The sequence below is a fragment of the Acomys minous genome, assembly GCF_964271855.1.
Source record: "Acomys minous genome assembly, chromosome: 6".
Lineage (NCBI taxonomy): Eukaryota > Metazoa > Chordata > Mammalia > Rodentia > Muridae > Acomys > Acomys minous.
In genome coordinates, this window is record NC_140487.1 from 4,183,698 (window position 1) to 4,205,000 (window position 21,303).

At 39.5% G+C, this 21,303-nt stretch overlaps 1 long non-coding RNA gene across 3 annotated transcripts; it reads left to right on the plus strand.

The window, feature by feature from the left end:
• The first annotated feature begins 385 nt into the window (after nt 1–385).
• LOC311599603 lies at nt 386–17,749 on the plus strand. 3 transcript variants are annotated; one of them, XR_014779965.1, is made up of 5 exons: nt 5,212–5,275; nt 6,253–6,464; nt 15,155–15,218; nt 15,989–16,057; nt 16,163–17,749. It is a non-coding gene; the product is annotated as an uncharacterized lncRNA (long non-coding RNA). The 3 variants fall into 3 exon arrangements; XR_014779966.1 differs by lacking the exon at nt 15,989–16,057; XR_014779964.1 differs by lacking the exons at nt 5,212–5,275; nt 6,253–6,464; nt 15,989–16,057 and adding an exon at nt 386–954.
• The last annotated feature ends 3,554 nt before the right edge of the window (nt 17,750–21,303 follow it).

Genomic DNA, 21,303 nt, shown 5'->3' on the forward strand with positions numbered 1-21,303 from the left:
TGAGATTTTAAATAAAACATCTATCAAAAACGCCTCAGCTACTGGTGCAGTGAGGCAGGGAGGGGAAAAAACAACAGGAGACCGAGGAGGTGGAAAAGGAAATACCTTATGCCTGCCGTGTGCTGGGGACCTGAAATCCACACCACAGTTCTGTGAGGCAGGCAATGGTCCCACTGGAGAGAGGAAAAAAATTAAGACTTAGAGAAGGTAACCAAATTAAGTGCGCTCATTACTCCAGTTGGAAGGACTCCAAATTTTTCATGGAAATAACCACCCGAGTAGTCAAAGGCACGCGCTCCAGGGCCAATAAGCTAGAACACCACTTCAAGATAGTTAATGCCTGATATAACTGATCACACAAGCAAGTCCTGGGAAATCCCCCGGTCAGATCAGTCCCACAGCATTGGTAAACAACAGGAAGAATGTTTCATGGACGTGAGGCTTAGTGTGGCTTCTTGGTGTTTTACATCACGGTCTTCTCTAAGTTCCAATGCTGATCCATTTCCAGGATCTGAGGACTACCAGATGGGTGTGAAGCTTAGAAGTGCTTGACCTTTTTTTTGTTTTGTTTTTTTAAACAAGACAGATACAAGCTGGCCAGAGCAAAGACCACAGATAGCAGCTTTCTCCTTGGCAGAAGGAAGCAAAGAAGACGCCTTCTTCCTCCTCCAGAGGGGAGTTTCCTGGCTACCTGACAGAACACAGCTGTTTGAGATTCCTTTGGCTGCTGCTCTGTGCAAGGAACTAAAGTCCACTGACAGAGCTGTTTCCGCACTGGTCACCTAAGAAGGTCACAGATGCTGAGAGGAGGAGGATCCTCCCTCCAAGTCCCCATCCTCCTTAAACTTCTAGAATTGCTGCCGTCATTTTCAAAAGCAGCCAGCTATCATGGAGCTCGCAAAGGAGTCTCAGCAGACACATAGAACGTGCCGTAATGTATCCTGATCTCTTAATGTAAGCTTGTCACTCTTCATATTGTAAATTTTCATTTGTTTATCCTAAAAGAAAAATGGTCAATTGAGTAGTGTAGAATCTCTTTCCAAAAATCACATTTTTTTTTCATTGACTGTGAAAACACTGACACCTCCAGCCTCTGGGTTCTATATATGTCATATGAGGAGGCTAGAATAAATGCGTTGCATTCTTCCAGATGTTCTATATGCAAAGGAATATAAGACTGAAGACCATCCTCTGTAGTTAGCATGTGAATAGTCAGATGAACTTTAGAGTGATCTCTGTGTGAGGAGTTGGGACAGGGGTAAGAATAGGTGAGTAGGACAAGCCAAGTGAGATGAGATGTACAAGGGACCGAGTAGGGAACGAGCAAGCAGAGACAGAGCCTGGAAACTGTTTGAAAATGCCTTAGACCCTCTGAAGACAATGAGCGTAGATGGAGGGACTCGCCATTTGGTGGGACAGAGGACGGTGTTTGCTTGCATTTGGTGGAGGAAAAATCCTGAGAACATTTAAAGGCTCATGGGGGCTTTTAAGGAGAAGGAAGTTGAATGTAAATACAAAATGCCATGTGGAGAAACCAGCAAATAGAATTCAAAGCAGGTGCAAGATTCACCTCCAAGAGAAGCAAGTGATGGCATGGCTTAGGACAAAGATTAACTCCTGGGTGGAGGAGGAGGTGGGAGGAAAGGACTTGAGGTGATGGCTTCATGGGAAATCAACAGAGCCTCAAAGCTACGGGGCCCACTCCAAGCCTTCAGAGACCAATAGGGTGTGATTGTCCATGTCACAGCAGGATGAACTCGGAGGTAGATGGAATCAGAATGTGTAAATCCAAACTTAGCGCAAAACCCCCTTGTTAAAACTGTCCCTTCCTTTAGTCCTACCCTCATGAATTACAAAGTCAGAAATAGACTCTCGGGGCAGGTGTGATGGCCCAATGACAGCCTGAGCCCTACTCCAGGACACACATGGTAGAAGGAGAAAAGTAACTCCTTCCCACAGGATATCCTCCAACTAGACAAGATAAGAGGAGAGAAAGGAGAGGTTAGGACACTAGGCGGTCTTCATCACTATTCTGTTGCTGTAAGCAAACACTATGACCTAGGTAACTCTTATGAAAGGAAGCATTTAATCGAGACCTTGCTTACACTTTCAGAGGGCTGGCCCATTGTCACCATGGCAGAGGGCATGTCAGCAAGGAGGCATGGTACTGGAAAAGCAGCCGAGAGAAACATCCTGATTCACAGGTAGAAAGAGCAAGTATAGGCTTTTGAAAGCTCGAATCTCAATCCTAGTTGTACACTTCCTCCAACAAAGCCACACCCATTCCCGCACGGCCCCTCCTCCGAATCCTCCTAATATTATTAAATAGTGACACTCCCTGGTGACTAAGCATTGAAATATATGAGCATACGGAGGCCATTTTTATTCAAAGCACTGTAAGACAGAATATTCTTTAGAGGAAATGACACCCACTGAGCTTCCATTTAAGCACAAACGTATTTTCCAGAGCCATTTGGGATCTCTACGTCTAGACAAATCAGCACAACAGCCAAGGTTTCAACTTCTCTTATCTATAAGAGGAAAGTGTAATGGAGGATTCTGCAAAGATCCTTTTAGATCAACAATCCTTTAAGTTAGAATGTGAAAGAAGAAAATAAATTAAAGAATTGTTTCTCCTGGATATTCACTTTGAGATTACTACTTAAAACTTTTTATAAAGTATACAAGAAAAGGTTTGGGCTACTGTGATATCTTATATAAGACAATTTAGAGAGAGAAAACACACACACACACAAAACAAAAAAACAAGGATCTCACTTAAAATGTCAAAAGTTTAAACAAGCAAACAAAAAAAGTTACAGTGTTAAAAAAAGAACAGTAGCCTGGTAGGTAACAGCATTGAAACTTTAGAGAGCAACACAGTAAGCAGCTCAGGGACAGACCTGTTTCTCCACTGGACAGTATAACATAAAGGCCTGACAAAAATTAATATGCCATGTGACCAAATGCTTAAGAATTTAAGACTAGATATAAAAATTTTTAGCAAATCTTCCTATTGGCTAAATTTGATGATGGTTAAATGTAGTAGTTTGTTATAGCTAGCAGTCAGCAAAGTACTACATACGAATTGATCTAAGTGTTATCAAATTTATATAATTATTCATCTGAATGATTACAGAAACTAATGCAATAATGATAAGTAAAGGCATGCATAGGCACAAATAATATATTTATTTCTCAAAATGATTTTTGTTCTCATTCCTGAAAATTTGATGACTGTACATCAAAATGTTTGCTTACTTTGTTTTTTTTTAATCAGTAATAGATAATCACTTTTAAGTCAATATAGTTTTTTAAAATCTTTATTCATCATATCCATTCTCACTATTGTCCTGCCTCTGTCAACATAACTCCCTCTCAACTTCTTGTCTTCTTCTTTTCTCTTTCCTTTTATAAGTAACCCACTGAGTCCCATAGTTCTCCTTATTTGTAGATATCCCTTTGCCCAAGAAAAATGACTCTTTCTCTCAGAGGCTACCAACTGCCAATAGCTCCTCAGCTAAGAGTCCGTCCCCCAGCCATGCTGGAAATTGTTTTGAGAGCTTTGTGCATGAATGAATGTATATCATTTCCAACCACTGCGCTTCTATCCTCCTACCCCTATATGTGTTTACCACTGACAGATTGACGCTGCATAACCTACTGGGGGGGACTTGTTGCTGTAGGAAACTGATTCTTCTTCTCTCAGCAGGCATTGCTTGCCTGCATCTCCTCATCTGGAGGGAAGAGGGCAGCTTGTGAAATTCCCCTCATCTTTGGTGACTGACATGCTGACTGGTACGGTCACTATGGGAGTCATTGTTAGATACCCAGTTAAGATTGTATGGCTGTTGCTTCCCTGTCACATGTAGAAGATACTATCTTCAGCAGCATCCCGGTTCTCTGCTCTTCCTATGGTGTATGTTTCAACTTCTAAAAGCCATGTTCTTATGAAGTAATAAAAACAGGAAATGCTGATGAGTGGTGGCACACACCTTTAATCCCAGCACTCAGCAGGCTAAGGTAGGTGGATCTCTGAGTTCAAGGCCAGTCTGGCCTACAAAGCAAGTTTCATGATAGCCAGGGCTACATGAAGTAGCTCTGTCTCAAAACAACACAAAAAGAAAATAATAATAACTCAGAAATAAAGCAATACATTTATAATTTTAAATGTAATGGTTTGTATGTGAAAACTCATTCCATATCAATTTATGTATTATAAAATATACCAATTTATAACATTAATCCACAATACTCATATTCTGCTTTCAAATCTCTTAAGATGTTAATATAAACTTTTCAGTCATAAAGAAACAATATCATGCATCTTATAACTTACATTTGCATAAACTTATTATTAGCATATATAATTTTAATAATATGCTACTATACTTTCTCACTATGCACTAGAGTCACAAATACTACTTTTGTCTGTGAATTCTGCTAGAATTCACAAACTGAAGCATTGAAAAGAAACATGAAAATAAGCATCCCACGCTTTTTGTGCAAGCTTGCTCTGTTTACGTTGGTGGAGAGAATGGTTTGACTAATAAGTTGAGCTAGCCAACAGCTGCTGCTTGCCTGTGCTGGTCCTGTACTCTGAAGCAACACTCATCTCCGACATTAAAGAGCCTCGGCCTTAATTGGACCCACCTGCTTTTCCTTCAGAGGCCATAGGGCAGGAGATGTGGCTACAAGAAAAGTTGTTGCAAATGTGGTGTCTTGTGTGTCTTCGGGTCACATGGCTGGCTTCAAATGGGCACCGGTTTCCTTGTTCCTTCAGCTAACTCTGTGTGTGTGTGTGTGTGTGTGTGTGTGTATGTGTGTGTATGTGTGTGTGTGTCTGTATGTGTGTGTGTCTGTATGTGTGTGTGTGTATGTGTGTGTGTATGTGTGTGTGTCTGTATGTGTGTGTGTATGTGTGTGTGTGTCTGTATGTGTGTGTGTGTGTCTGTATGTGTGTGTGTGTGTGTGTGTGTGTCTGTATGTATGTGTGTGTGTGTGTGTGTGTGTGTGTGTGTGTGTGTGTGTAATGAGGATGTATGCATCAAACACATTTTAAAGGGACCAGGACAAACCTTTTCCGGTCTTCACATGATTAACTAGTGTGCTGGGCATATGCAAGGACACCACTCTAGTTCAGTGAGCCACATGGTCTTAATTGTATTTCTCTGTATATTTACTCTATCTACTTTCTTTTTTCTGTTAGCTAGATTATTCTGCTTTTTGTGGTTTCTCTTCTACTCCCTAAATTTCTGAAGCTCATTGCTCTGAGGTAAATGACTCCATCTCTACTAAATCTTTCAGTTTCCACATCGATTGTCGTTGTAAGGGGCTCTGTCTCTTTGACTCTTCCTGAAAATTTCTGAAGAAAATATCTGGATTGGCCCAGGTTAATCTAGATGTTCATTTCTGATTCATCTGAGACAATAAACAAAGTAGTGTATAATATCAAATTTGCACATATACTCTTTCAAAAGTCAGAGTTGACAAACCATTGACAAATAATATCATGCTGGTCTCAGGAATAATACTCTCCAAAGGCCAAGTATTTCACTTTGTATGTTATTATTTGTGAAGTGTACTGATACAAAAAAACCCAAATATTAAAAATACAAACCTTAACAATGAATTTAGCTAATGAAGACATTACATGTTAAGGCAATGGTTTTGCTGTTCTGATTTCCATAGTACAGCATGTTAAATAAATATGGAAGTAAAGGAAGGATGAATTCCTCTCACTCTACTGCTGTGATGTGCTGCATTACGTAAGGAATGACCAACTGCTTACACTAAGTATCTGTTGTGTCTCTCGATGAATCACTTACTCTCATTTTTTAATCCCAGAAAAGCCAAGCTCTTTTTACTACCTTAATGTTTATTATGCATATTTAGACCATTCCTGAAAATAATTATTATCTAATGGTAGAACCCATTGAGTCTTAAACTCCTGGTCTGTAGCTAACCATGAACTTCTTAACACTCTCCCTGATATCTCCAAGGCATCCTGAGTACTTAATCTCTCATCTTCTAACTAATAGCTTTATAATGATACTCTAAGTCTATGATTATTTTCTTTCTCTAATTTTTTATTTTATCTTTTTTCTTTTTTATTAATTTTTTATTTTTTACATGTGCATTTATATTATTACACATATACAATAAACTACCTATAGCAAGAACAACCATGAAACAATCAGGAATTACATAAATGTTGAATTCTTAGTGCTTTTGGCTATTTGTATTTTACAGCTTGAAGAAAACATCTTTCCTATCTTGGTGCATCTGAAATATGATATCTATCACATCTCATCATCATCAGCTTAAAACATCTATCTAGACCTAAAAACATCTTAACTCCTAAACAACTAAGCTTCAGTGTAAAACTAAACTACCTGGTCTTCAATCCTATCAGAGACTTGAGAGGGAATAAACTTCATTACCTGAGTACGTTGGAAGTGCAGGTTAGTAGTTTTCCAAATGAGAAGATGACATAGACAGTTTGCTATCTGAATAGAGAGTTTTTGGTCGTTTATTTTATCTTAACCAACATAATGAAAGCTCTATATTCCAGCACCCAGCTAGTTCCCCAATATTCACATATCTTGGCATAAAATAAATCCTAATTAATTTTATTCAGTGCATGATTTACTTCTGAAACAAGACTTGATAGATCCTAGCTGATCACAATAAGCAACTAAAACACAGTGTGATAAGCATTGTGCTGCCTGCACACATGCTCCAAAGAGTCAAGAGATCAAACTGATACTGAGCTAAAGGTCATGATAGAGAAGACAGGCTTTACAAAGGAAGTGACAAATGACATCATAAATATGCAGGTGACAACAACCAATAAAAAAGTCATAAATTTGAAAGATAGAGATAAGAGGTATAGGAGAGCTATTGGAGATAAGAAAATAAAGGGGAAAATGGTGGTATAGCATCCAGAAATAAAAAAAAATTTTTTAAATAAAAGATATATTTTTTCTTCCATCCAAAAAAGGAATGAAGGGAGCGTAGGTGGTCTGTAACAGTCACGTGTGCCTGGAATTGTGTGGGGAAATCCCCAGTACACTAACTATAATATTTTGTTCTCTGCTCAAAAAAATTTAATAAAATAAAGTTGAAGTTTGAAGGGAGTTATTCTTGGTACTAATACCCTCTGTCCTACCAAATACAAAAGTGAGATATATACAAAGTGGTACTTTATTCTATAAAACATGATTTATGAGTTTCCATTTAAAGATGAAGGAAAGTTTAAAGGAAAATAGAGTAGATTTCATGGGAGGACTTGAGGGTCAGTGGGCATAGAAACAGGATTGGGCTGGGGGTGGCGAGAGAGAATACTAGGAGAGATGGCTACAATCCGGGGACATTTTGGGAATGAGGTACAAACTTAGTGCAATGGAAACTCCATGCAACCCATGAGAGTAACACTAGCAAAGACAGCTGGTAATTAGGGACATGAACCGGCTGTCCTATGTAATCAGGCAAGGCCTCAAGTGGAAAGATTGGGACTCCAACCTAGCCTCAAAACCTCTGACCTACAGTTTGTCATGCCTTCAGGCTGTGCTGGCACTGGAGCCTAGCAGAATCATCATCAGAGTCCAGAGAGACTTCATGTAGCAAGTGATGGGGGCAGATGCAGGGTCCAACAGTCAAATATGAGGCTGAGCTAGGAGAGTCCTGTAAAAGAAAGAGAGGGAGGATCAAGGACACCCTAAGAACATGGCCCACAGATTCAACTGACCAGAACTCAAGTGAGCTCATAAGATCAGGGAGAATGTATAGGTCCTCTGCATAAATTTTATGGTTGTGGAGCTCGGTGTTCCCATGGGATTCCTGCCATTGGGAGTGGTGCATGTCTCTGACTCTTTTGCCTGTATTTGGGCCTCTTTTCTTCCTACTGGGTTGCCTAGTCCAGCCTTGATGTGAGTATATGTGCCTGGCCTTACTATAGTTTGTTATGCCATATTTGTTTGATGACATGGAAGGTCTACTCTTTTCCGAGTGGGAGTGAAATAGGGGTGAATCTGGGGAGAAAGTGGAGGTGGCAGGGAAAGCCTGAGGAGAGAGGAAGGAGGGAAACTATAGTTGAGATGTAATAGATGAGAGAAGAATAAACTTTTTTTAAAAAAGGAGGAGAAGGAAAAGGAGGAGGAAAAAGAAAGAAAGAAAGAAAGAAAGAAAGAAAGAAAGAAAGAAAGAAAGAAAGAAAGAAAGAAAGAATCTGATCTAGGCAAGACAGGTAACTCTCAATACCTATGTTGTAACCTGAAACCAGACAAAAAGTGCTGAAGCCGTTGGTCCATCAGTGGATTGCCACAATCTCAGCATCACAGATTGAAATCTGAAACGTAAGTTACACTCAGGTCCCAGGATGACATTTCATCTCAGGTGTGGGTGGTGTCCATTAAGCCAGGAGCTAGGTAGGTCAGTTCTTAACATGTGAATAGCAATGAAACGAAATTGTAATTCTAGTACAAGGGAAATGAATCCACCTGACCATAGAGTCTCCACTATCTGATCCAACTTACTTGTTTTGGCAAAAGAAGCAGAGATGTTTTAAACTCAGCAAAGGTTCCCGTGCTAGCAGAAGTTATCCTGACAATTCAATGACTCCTTCATAATTTGGGTAGGAAGAGAAGTTTGTCAACCAGAATGTATTTGTTATAAGGTGTAGAATCCTAGCAGCAATTGTCCCAGGCTGGAGTTACTTCACTATCATCTCGGTCTTTTCCCATGGTTTCAAAGATCAACTTGCTTATTTTCTTTTTAACTAGTGAGTCAGGAGTTGGGGGAAATGGTGGGGTACTGCTTTCAACAACTAGGTCAGCACTGCCTCTGCAGATATACATAGCTGATCTCCAGTTCAGACTCATCAATTTCCTAAAGAAATGGATTTGGACTTGATGTAGGATAGCATTTCTGGAAGCCAGTAACACTAAATGACATGAAGTCACATCAAATAAGCAGCAGCTGGAAGCAGTCCCATGAAAGGAAGCCAAGAAAATCAGAGTCATGATGCTCTTTCCACTTGCCCATCAAATCAGGCGCAGGCTCTGACTCGGAGGCTTACTCCGAGGGTAAAGTGTATCAAGACAGCTACTTTATATCCATATGTAATGTACTATACATAATTTCATCTTTCTTTCACTAGCCTACATTATAAAAACACTGGCTTTAGTTTGGCAAAAGAGTGCCAGTGAATTTTGCCAAAACACCTAGCCTATCCCTTTAAATCAGACAACTTAAGAATTGCATAATGATTTTTTGTGGAGTCATTTTGGAAAGAAATGGCATGCTACAGATATTACAGACTAGTAACTAGATGTTCTCTAACTTTTCCTTCATTGATTCTAAGTTTTCATTATGAAAATTTAATTATAAGGGCATGTATATTTCCATAATAATAAAATAAGCCACCATTTAAGTATTAATAAATGTACTCATGTAGATTGGATATCTGTTGTCACTTGTTTTTGCACCTTTATTAGTTTTTTCCTTTGTTGTTTGTTTGTTCAAAATTTGGTATTTTTATAGTCAACAAATGAGTTCTCCGTACTCATGCATAAATGTGTATGCGTGTGTCAAAAATCACTAAGGGCAGTGGTACCTGGTCAGTAATTGTTGAGGGAGCGACTTTACAGCAAAGACTTCAGCACAATGTTTAGAGAACTTAGAATACTTTTCCAAATAAATCTGACTTGGGGCTTTGTTCCAAGGGCTTGAGTTACTGTCAAGGTACTACTGTGGTGTTCTGTTAAATATGAGAGCTCCATTCTTCAGCCCTCTTGGCATATCTACAAAACAAGATTGAACGTAAATAAATGGTGCATCTCTCACTGTCTGGGACAGCTCCCCACCTCATGGACATCAAAGAAGCCTTATGTTAAAATAGCTCATCAAGCACCTACAATTATAATCTAATTTTTCTAGCTTCACAGGAGAGATTTTAAAATGTTACACCGTGACTGCTTAAAAGCCTTTGACTTCCTATTAAACTCAGAGCTTATTAACAAAAATTAATGTGGCTAAATATCCAAAGGAAAAGACAAATTCAAGATGAGTACCTCCACATATAGAATGTAGTATGGCTTTTACTAATATTTACTACTTTTTTTTTTTTTTTTTTGGTTAAATGTAACAAGCATCAACTTTGGCAGTAAGTTCCAGGATTCCTGTTATTGTTGTTTGTTTGCTTGCTTTTGGTTTTGATTTTTGTTTTATGAATCCAAACCAAAATTAAGCTGGAGAGATGGCACAGCTGTTAAATGCTAGGCTCACAACATATATATATATAAATAAATAAAAGAGTTCAGTTCCCAAACCAAAATTAAAAGTGCCACTTACCTTTTATACTAAAGAACATTCTGGAGCTGTTTCTTCTTGTTTCTAGGATGAAAATACTATAAACTACTGTGAAAGTCTAACACTCAGATTCTCATTTAAAAAAAAATTTCAACATACCTTAACTAACCTTTTCCATTACAATTTCATTTGGTTGTGTAGTATCTATGAAATACTCAAGCCTTCAGCTAGGAAAATGTATTAATGGGGCAATGGCTATTGCTTTCTGCCAAGTCTGAGGACTTGAATTCCATCCCAGGGACACGCATGCTGAAAGGAATACATGTTCTTTCTGTTTTGTTTTGTTTTTAGTGAAACATTCAAGCTCTGTTCACAAATCCAATGCCCACCCTATTGCTGTCTTGCTCTTGAGGACTCTACACATGGGTGGATTGTTTTGTTTTGTGATTAGATTTGTTCTAAACGGAAACCAAATATTGTCTTGCTACATAAGGAATCACCACATATTCTAAATTTGGTAGGCACTCTCTCCTTGTGCCATTCATTAAAGCGTAATGTTTAATAGTGGCCCCAGTTTATTTCATTTAAATGGTAAAGTATAGTTATGCCTCTAGGTTAACTCAGAGACAACAAAGCAACTGTAATGGTTTTACAGTAACTTGGGTGCCCAGGGGAGAGTACACAGGGCTCAGAAAGAGGGAGTGGAGAAAGGTGCAGAGGATGTGGCCTCCTGTGCAGAAAATGAAGAGTAAACATTAGGCTAAAGAGTACCATCACTCAGCTTGTGCCCTTCGAACTCTAATCTTCTGGTCCCACACTGTGCGGCTCGTTTTATAGCAGTCAGATAACAAAGTCAGCTGGTATCTGGAAGTGGGTGAATTGAAACCCTCATTTGCGAGTTTCTGGGATACCATCTGAATATTCTGCACCCCTCCTTTTGGTCAACACCATTCCCATATAATGTACTTTTTCTAAGCTAAGAGTATGTGAAAATAAAGATTATTACCTAATTATGCCTACGGCTGCTTATAGTTTTAACCATAGCCCCTGTACACCCCTTTGCTGACAATTTTTTTTTGTAATAATGACATACCTGCTGTCAGGGATCAGGATGATGAAGCAATAATCAAAACGACGATTTTAAAATGGATGGCCTCATTTGAACATCATAGGAAATGGCTAGATGGAACTTGAGCAAAACACTTATGATGCCCAGCAGCTGAGAACTAAACTGTGTTGTCAATCGTAGGAACAAAGCCAGCCCAAAGCAAATCAAGGTTCTGTAAAATCGTATTCATTTATACCAAGAAAAGACAACTCTCTTGGAACAGGTGCAAGTCCAACGGTCTTGAAATCCCATGTCCTCTGTTTTGATAATATAAGCACAGAGTAAACGTCTCCGGCTGTAAGCACGATTAGCAATCAGGACTCCCTGACACCTACTGCATCACCCTCAAAGTTTTCCCCAGGAATTGGTTAGGACACTTGTCATTCATTTGTACAGTTGAGATCACTGCTTACTACCAGATGCTAATTCTTTTTAAGCATTCCTTTTCCTTCCTTGAAATTCCAGCGTGAATGTAAATCCTTTGCCTCTAGTGGCCCACTTTTTACTGGTGTGCTACAATCAGCGCGTTGTTCCCTGCAGTATCTTGCCTCCCATCTCCTTGCTGCCCTCCAGCCTGTGTTCACCGTTTGCTTCTGCTTAGCTCCTGAAGCAAAGACTGTGCCTGCAACTGGATGTTCAGCAACGAACACTGGCCTGCTCTAAATCTCTAGCCTCGTTATATTGCTTTTTTGGGTTTTTTTTGTTGGTTTGTTTGTTTGCAAGATTAGTCACTTTAACTCAAGTGCACTTCCCACAAGTTAACTGACTGTCACGTCATAAAATTCTATTTCTGAGTTCACTATTTTCTTTTTTTTTTCCTTGAAAGTTTTATGCATGTGTATAGTGCATCTTGATCATATTCATTCCCCGCCCTCTCCTCCATCCAAGTCCTCCTGGGAGCCTCTCAAAGTATCTCCTTCCCAACTTCATATCCTGCCTTTAAATGTTTTCACAGCCTCCTGAATATAATTAGTAACACCCTGATATGCAGGGGTGTGTGTGATTTTAAAAGGCAGGGGAGGGGGGACACTGTGGTTTAAAAATATCTGGTGTAGTATGAAATTGAGTAAATACATACACTTGCTGTATGTATACAATACATCTCTTAAACTCCATCTTTGAAAACTTAAATCAGTTATTTGCAAGTTAATTTGGGCAGTGGTCTAGAGATTGGATCTTGGGCATCTGAAAGGACAGATCTCATATAGTGAGACAGTTTTTCTAAATTTCCCAGCCTGGCTTTGAACTTAGTCTGTAGTTTAAGCAGTCTTTAAACCTGTGATGGTTTCCGCTGGAACTCTGAAGTGAGATGGCAGGCCCGATCCTCCAGCCATGGCTGACCAGCAGCTCTTTGACCCATTCCTTTCCTTCTTGCACCTTCTGTTTTCCAACCCCACTTCAGGATCTATTTGCTTATTATTCTGATTTCAGCAAGAGTATCCACTGTTCGATCCTTCCTAGGAACTTCCACCACAATTCCAGAATGCTAATCCACAAACATCTTTATATTGGTGTTTAAAACTGAAGACTTAAAAAATGCATCTATAGCCACTCTCTCAATAAAATGGCATCAAATGATACTTTATAAGAATAAACATGGGGTGTCTAGAATGTACAGAAGAGCTGATGGGAGATCTTTAATGAAAATTTGGAAGATGTGAAGTGGAGGACAGGTTACAGATATACATAATTAATTTTAGGTATTAATTTTGATATGCAGAATGATTTCTGGATAAGAAGAAGGTCAACATACCTCACTAGGATCTCTAAAATTTTAGAACAGGAACTGTTAGCTAAGTCAGGGATAATGCATGGACTAACGTGCTAAGAGATGAGTTAAAAAATGAAAAAGATTTGCTTGCAAAATATACATATTCTCAGGGCACTGACAGTCTTAGCTGTATTTTTCACTAATGTCCAACTATTAGAAGTCAATTATCTCTTTATAATCACTTAAATCATAGTTCATCATTTACCTGAAGATGTAATTGTACTGTACTGAGAAGAGAAGAGGAAGAAAGGTGCCTTCTCAGAAACTGCAACTTCCCTGCTCATATTAGAAGAAACAAGCGGATGATTCCTAGACACATGATTTAAAACTATTAGTATTTCATCTGAAGGTGTGGCAACAACTACATAAGAGATAACTGAATGGGTCAAACATATTTACCATAAAAGAACTGCAAATATAATGTGTGTCTTAATATAGTAAAACAGTCCTTGGGAGTGATGGTCCAGCTCTCGGCCTACTGTGCGCAGGCTCTGGCTTTGATCCTGAACACTGCAAAATTAACTAATTAAAACCTCAGGATATATTCAAATGTCTCACTGATGCTTTTCATCTTTTAGTGACTTCCATTGTCTTCACAAACAATGGCATATTGATTTCCTCATGAGCTCACTGATGCTAAACGTACCAACTTCCCCTCCCACTGCCTTTGCCAACCAGTTCTCCCAGTCCATGATACTCGGGGAAGGGCCATGTGTGTTTGTCTAAGCTGGTCAGTCAGCACCCAGTCCCATCTTGTACATCTGTTTACAGCTGACCATTGAAATGTAGCTGAACCGGGAATCCTTCCCCAGACCATCCAGCCTTTGTAGAAAATACCTTAATTATGTGTCCATATCAATATATATATATAGTTCACTTATGTAGCAGATACAGATTGATTTTTTTTCCTAGACTGTCAATTCCTTAAAAAGGTGAAACACCTATTAGACAGACTTAATAAATAGCAACTTCTCAATACCCTCAGTTAAGTATGTGAGGCACTGAGCTAAAGGCACCTAAGAGAGTGTTTTCTCTTTGTCCACCCAAGTTATTGTAACTCTTTCAGGGTAAACTGTCTTCTACCCATGATCCCTCCTGCCTAGCAGAATGCTCACTGTGGCATTCACGCTGTAAGAGTCTCACAGTTGTAGTTTGCATCAGCCTCACATTCCTACAGTATTGTGGGGTTTGTAGTTCGTCAGCTTAGCAAGATGGAACGTTATGTTCCTCCCACCTGAGTTCTACTTAAGGAACTAATACCTGATCTACAGCCCTTGCCCCCCTGCCAGGCACCCTCCTTCTGGTTCTGAGTCCCAATCTGTGTGTGTGACAACGTGTTACACCAACAGCTTCACCTTAGGGTAGCTCACCACACTGTCAGTGTTTGATGCTACAAGTCTCATAACAGTTTCACATCGCCCAGTTACATTCCAGCTTGCTAACTCAGGTTGTCATTTGTCACCACAGGTTCCAGTTTGTACTTGTTTTGAGCCATGCTCTGGTTTCTTCACCAACTACTGCTTCTGTTGACCAAGAGAGGCTCTGGGCCTGCCACCACTATCAGCAAGTCCTAACCCATCAGTTTCTCTTTGTGGTGACTTAGGACTTCCCCTGCACTCCACATTTTGGATGTTTTTTTTAAATCACTCAGCCCCACCACTGTTTTTGAAACCCCAAAACCTACCATACATCCTCTATTACAAAGTATTACAGTATTAAGATCAAAGACCAATGGTAAACCAGATTTAAAATTATTCAAGAAATTCTAAATAGTAAAAAGATAAATGAGAATAAAATCAAAAGAATCATAATCCAAGTAGAGTTTTATGTTCTTATATATTTTAAATAGTTGTGGCTAGATTTGAAGTAAGAGAAGCTTCAGGAACAAAATATTTTCATTCCGAAATTCCAGTGGCTGAGACCAGATAATTATGGTATTTGTCTGTATTCTCACCTCTTCCCAGATAAACTCAAATAGACAATGACCTACTATAACTGAAATATATAGGAAATAAACAGACTCAACAGGTACGTTTTGCCCACCTGGGCTTGTGTTTATCTTTATCATCTTTGACTAAACATTGTATGAGATTTCATTTTATATGTACTCGTGTGTGTATGTGTGTGTGTGTGTGTGTGTGTGTAGATGTGTGCATATGTATATACATGTCTCACCCATATGGCTGCATGTTGAGGCCAGAAGTCAAAGCCAAATGTTTCCCACAATTGATCTGCACTTTAGTTTTTGAGACAGGGCATCACTGTACTTGGAGCTCCACTTTTCCATTTGTCTGGTTAAACACCAAGTGCCTGCCATCCTCCTGTCTCTACCTTCCTAGCACTGGGATTACATATACATGCCACCATTCTCAGCTTTTCCTTGTGTGCTAAGAATCTGCACAAAGCAAGCACTGTACCTAATAAGCCATGATTCAGCCTCTATTGTGTAAGACCTTATCTCAATATGTTAAGATGAATCCACCCATTCATCTTCTCTTCCACAAGACTTCATTGAGACTGTAATAAATACGAACTAAAATCATAAAGTATGAGAATTAAATGAAGTTATCAATGAACTAAGTAGAATTTCCTAGTGATTAAAAAAAGGACACATTCCCCCAATCTGCTAAAACCTACCTGGGGTGAGCACTGCTCTCAGCTTTAATCTGAGAAGATTTTATTTCTACTTTGGGCTGGGCTCTTCTACATCAATAAGCAATGAAGAAAATGTCTCCATATACATATACATAAGCCAATCTGGTAGATTAAGTTCTTCCATTGTGATTATCCCTTCCCAGGGATAAGACAGGCCACCACATACTCCCTTTACAGCCCAGGGAATACTATGGAAGAGGAATCCGAAACAGGTAAGAGGCAAAAGATGCTGAAAGGGGCTGTCTTATAGGCACAAGACAGCACTGCAGTCTTTGTAATATAAAGCTTTTTTTCTTTTATTTCATGTGCATGTGTAGGTGTCTGTATAAATGTATGTGCACCACATGCATGCCTGGTCCCCATGAAGGACAGAAGAGAATATGAGAGCCCCTGGAACTGGAGTTATGAACTGCTATGTGGGTACGGAGATCAAAACCCAAGTCCTCTGCGAAAGCAGGAAGTAATGTCAACTCCTGAGCCACCCTGCAGTCCCTGACACTGCAACCTTGAAGTCACAGCCACTGTGGCTGCCAGCACTGGACCTACATAAGACTGGACACATCGATAATCAGTTATGAATGGGAAGGGGGGTGGTGGCTTACACCTTCAAGATCAGCTCTTGGCTACTGAAGCCTTCGGTGAGGAGTCCTTGTCTTTAGTTGTATACTAGCTGCTGAGTCGATGAGGCTCCACTAGTTCACAGCCACGGCCACAAAGAACAGCCTTAGTTAAACTGAGTGGGCAACAAGAAAAACAAAACATGGGTGACGGGGGGATTTTCAGGGAGGATGGAGTTGATAGTGGTGAGAGGTGAGAATTCATTTTATACATGAATGAAAGTGTTAAAGAGATATAATTAATAAAAAGAATTTAAATTGTTTTTCAAACTAAAAAGAGCCATCCTGAACATTTTAGTATGATACTTCTAAACTACAAGGATGGATTGGGGGTGTAACTCAGTGGAAAAGCACTAAGGACTCATCCTAGCATTGCGGAAAGGAGGAAATAGACTTAAAATGTTTCCATGATAGCTAAAAAGACAGCTGAAAGCTGGAGTGGAGTGGGACGCAGTGGCTTCCCTGTTGCTTGGCTGTATCAGCAAAAGCAAAAAGCACAGCAGTGCTGCAAGGCTGCCTGATAAGCTCTTCCACTCCGGAGTTCCATACTCACACAGATCTTTCATTACATCAGAGGTCGTATAAAAACAACTCTCTAGGCTGCAGCACTGACAAACTGATCCCCACTCCCAAAGCAGTGTGAGCTCCCAGCCAGACATTACTCTGAAGAGTCTGGGGTAAGTAACTAATAAAGACACTCTACACCATTTCTTTGGTGATGGGAGATAACCATAGTAACTAAAAACTGGTTATAAAACTGGTAACTTGTAAGGACCAGAGAATGGTATCAAATGAAATACAAACTCTTCAATACCTTTTGATTTTTCTAGCCATGTGCATACACTAACATGAGACAGTTTCTTGATGTACTGCTGGAGATAGAGTGGAGTTTTTTATACATTTGTTATAGAGAATACACAGACTGTGGCAGACAGAAGACTGATCCTTCTAATGAAATCCACATCTAAACCAGTTATCTCAAATAGCAAAACAGACAAGGCCAGTGCTAGGACTCAGTTATCCTGCTTAATGCAGGTGAACCCCACAAGTCTCTAAAAGTGGAAGATGGTGTAAAAGAGACCCAGAGTGACATGTCACTGAAATAATGACTAAAGGGAGGAAATTCATGTGGGTCTAAGGATACAGAATGCTCACTAAATGCAGCAGCTTCTAGGAATGGGGAAATACAGAAAATGGAGTCTCCGGGCAGAAATTACATTGTGTTGAAGTTGTGACTGTATCTTCTGTTAGTATTCTATCTTCTACAAATATACAATAAGTTTCAAATGACAAGTGTATCGATCATTTATCAAAGCATAGAAAGAAATCAGCACAGGCACTTAAACAAGAATTAACTTGGTGTGTGTGTGTGTGTGTGTGTGTGTGTGTGTGTGGTGTTTTCTTGTATTAATACATGCTGTTTTCATATCAGTTTTTATAAGCAAAAATCTAAAGATTAACAAAAGCCTGTATTTAAGCCTTTGCTCCTTCATTTTTGAAGGGTAAAATAGGACAGATGCATGGGCTTTTCCCCTCTTGCTAATGTTCCATTGAGTTTCTTCTGAAGTCTCAATAAAGATCTACCCTGTTCTCACGTACAGTCTGGACTCTAAAGAAACGGAACCATGGTACAAAGTGAGGTCTCAGGAGTTCTATAAGCACTTGGGAGTCATACATTCAGCAGTCTTCTTCATCCAAAATGTACCGTCCTCAAAGTGACATCCGCCCTATAGTCAGCAATGACATTCCACCCATTCTCCAGTTGCAGATTATGAGTGGGATCTAGTTGTTCTTCATCTCACAAGTGTCTGCCTCTACCATCTGTCACTTCTCCCCATGGAAGACCTATGTAGAAACGCTAGGAAAACAATTCAGGGGAGGAATATTTCCTTCTCACAAATAAAAGTCTAAAATATCTAGGCTTGGTCTCTGTAAATTGCTTACATGGGATATATCTATATCCCAGTGCATTATAGTTAGCTGAATAGGGAATAAAATGCAAAGAGGTTTCTGTAAAATAAGCATAGTAAGCAGGCAGACTTCTTTTCAGTGATCTGAGTGATCTATTTATATTTCTAAGCTGCAATTAACTCATTTAGAAGATTGTTTAGCATGCAGGCAGTTTACCAATACATCAAATCTTTTCTTGGTATCAATTTTGTTCCATTTATGTCTCTATTTTTAATGAAGTCTTGATGGATTTTATTTTGATGACCTTCTTTCTTAGAAGCATGAATAATTTTGTCTGACTGCCTGTGTCATTTAAAGCTCCAACATCCAGTTGCATTATTTTTGAGAACATTATACATATGTGTGTGTGTGTGTATAAAATCATATACATACATATATATCATATATGAAGTAGTTAAATGAAATAAAAGTATTCCAATTTTTCTATCAACTTTACAGTTTTATTTCTCACTTGGCATGTTAGGCAGTAACTTCTGGTGTTGTTGCACTATCAGAAGCATTTGCTAAATATTCCATTTGAAAATGGCTTGTTTTCAGTTTATTGCCTTTAGTAAGTTATGGTATATACGTGTTAATTTTTGCCTTCGGTGAACTGAAGTTATGCCTCTCCTCTTGTTGGAAAGCGTGGGCTTTGAGCTAGATGAACTTCTATTCCTGGCCCTGATCTTTACTTGCAAGGTGCACACCGTTGACCAAGTTACTTGACCTTTCTGAGATCTCAAAAAGAGGTCATAACACTTTGTTTAAAAAAAAATCAGGGCTTCTTACTTTGGCACTATTGACATCCTACATTGCATACTTCTTTGAAGACAGGGCCTTAGGCTGATCTTGAACTCGGTATATAAGTGAGGATGACTTTGAACTTCTAATCCGCATGCATCCACCTCCAATGCTTTTGAATGCGGATTTTAGGATAAAATCTATGGCTCGATGCATGCTCTTTCTTCCACCCCTCTCCACCTCTTTTATTCTTCCCTTTCAACCCTGTAACACTAGAAACGAAAAAAAAAAAGCATAGAGAGGAAAGGAAAGTGATTCCTGAATAAAGCAAGGGGTCAGAATGTGGGGAGGGGGAAGGGAGGAGCAGGGGTAGGGGAGGAGCAGGGGGTAGGGGAGAGGGGATCCTGGACATTATTGTTAGACTACTTCCTGCTGATTAGGGGCATGGAGCTCTGTGCAGGCAACTTTGATCTTTGCCATCAGAATATCTTTTTTTTTCCCCTTCTTGTTGTTTCTTCTTTGTACAGAACTACTTAACAAAGTGCAACCAACAACCAACCAACATCCCCTAACCCCCAGCCCCACTGCTGTCCCCACTCAGAGTCCTAGAATTTATGCACGCCCTGAAAAATCCCCAGAATTCCAAGCGCCACACAATTACAGAAACTGTCTGCAGATGGAAAACTCATGCCTCTTCTAGAGCATGAGGTAAATCATAGTCAGCTGCTGAGAGGCAGCCCCATACCCCCACACCTGGGATTAAAATGAAAACACATCCTTATAACATTTCTATGTTTAAAAAAACTCTCAGCACATTAGTACATCCTTGGCCCTGTACCATAGGACCCTTTATTGTAGAGAATTATTGTCCTCATTCGGTACTACTGTCTTCTGATCATGACTGCTGAAATACTTCTAAATAGTAACAGAAGACAATTGAGAACTACTGTTTCATAGAATTGTTGGTTGATCCTGCCAAACATGGTTTAATAAATAATTAAACATTAATATGCATTTAAGGTTCAAGGCATTATCTAGCATGTCATATGCCTGTGTAAGTGATGCATATGTATGTGTGTGTGTATGTATATGCATGTGTTAGCCAGACGTTGATATCAGATGTCTTTCTCAGTGGCAGGTCTGTCACTGAGCCCAGAGTTCTCAGATTCAACTGGACTAGTTGGCTAGCTAGCAGTCTCAGTCTCACGCTGTATAGTACTTTAAACACTGAGGGGGCGGGGAGACGGCTCTGCAGCTGAGAGCACTTGTTGCTCTTACAGAGGACCCAAGCTCACAACCATCTGTAACTCCAGTTCCAGTGGATCCGATGTCACCTTGTGACCTTCATGGGCACCAGTCAGGCGCTTGGTGCACAAACATACATGCAGCCAAAACACACACCATAAACATGAAGTAAATGAGTCTAAACACACCATCTCCCCATCCTTAGTCTAGCACCTTTCCACACTCACTACCTTTCTAGTCTCTCTTAACAAATAGCTGACAGGAAAAAAAAAAAGAGAGAAGGCTTTATTCTGCAAAATTTCAGAGGGTATCAGTCCAGTATGGCAGGGAAGTCATAGTAGCTAAAGCAGCTTGGCCCCAGGTGGGGGGAGTTTGGAGCTTTTCACGTCACAGTGTAATGAGAGAGTCCAGGCAGGAGGCAGAGAAGACAGAAGATGAGAGCCCTCAAGAAACTGCACTGCTCCGCACCCCCTACAGAGAGCCAAGCGCACAAACTCATAAGCCTGTGGGAGACACATCACATACAAACAGTACACATACACAAAACATATAATAAACTTAATCAGCGTATTCATAGATCTGAATTCACAAGAATAAAACACTACCATATGGTATAGAAATAATGAATTAGAAATCACTGAAAACAAAAACCAGCCTAAATTATTTTTAAAAAAAAAAGCTTTGGTCATCATTTAAGGAGGAAATTATAAAATTATAAATTCTTGCAAGTATAAGCATTTAGTTACATTTATTTGGGGACACGTTAATCTAGAATTACCTAAAGCATACATTAACTTAGCAGATAACAGTTTCAACACTGGCTGGCACTGAAACGACAGCCATTTGCACTTTGAACTAAATGCAATACTGGTTTCTGTTTGCTGATAATGCAGAAAAAGTGACTC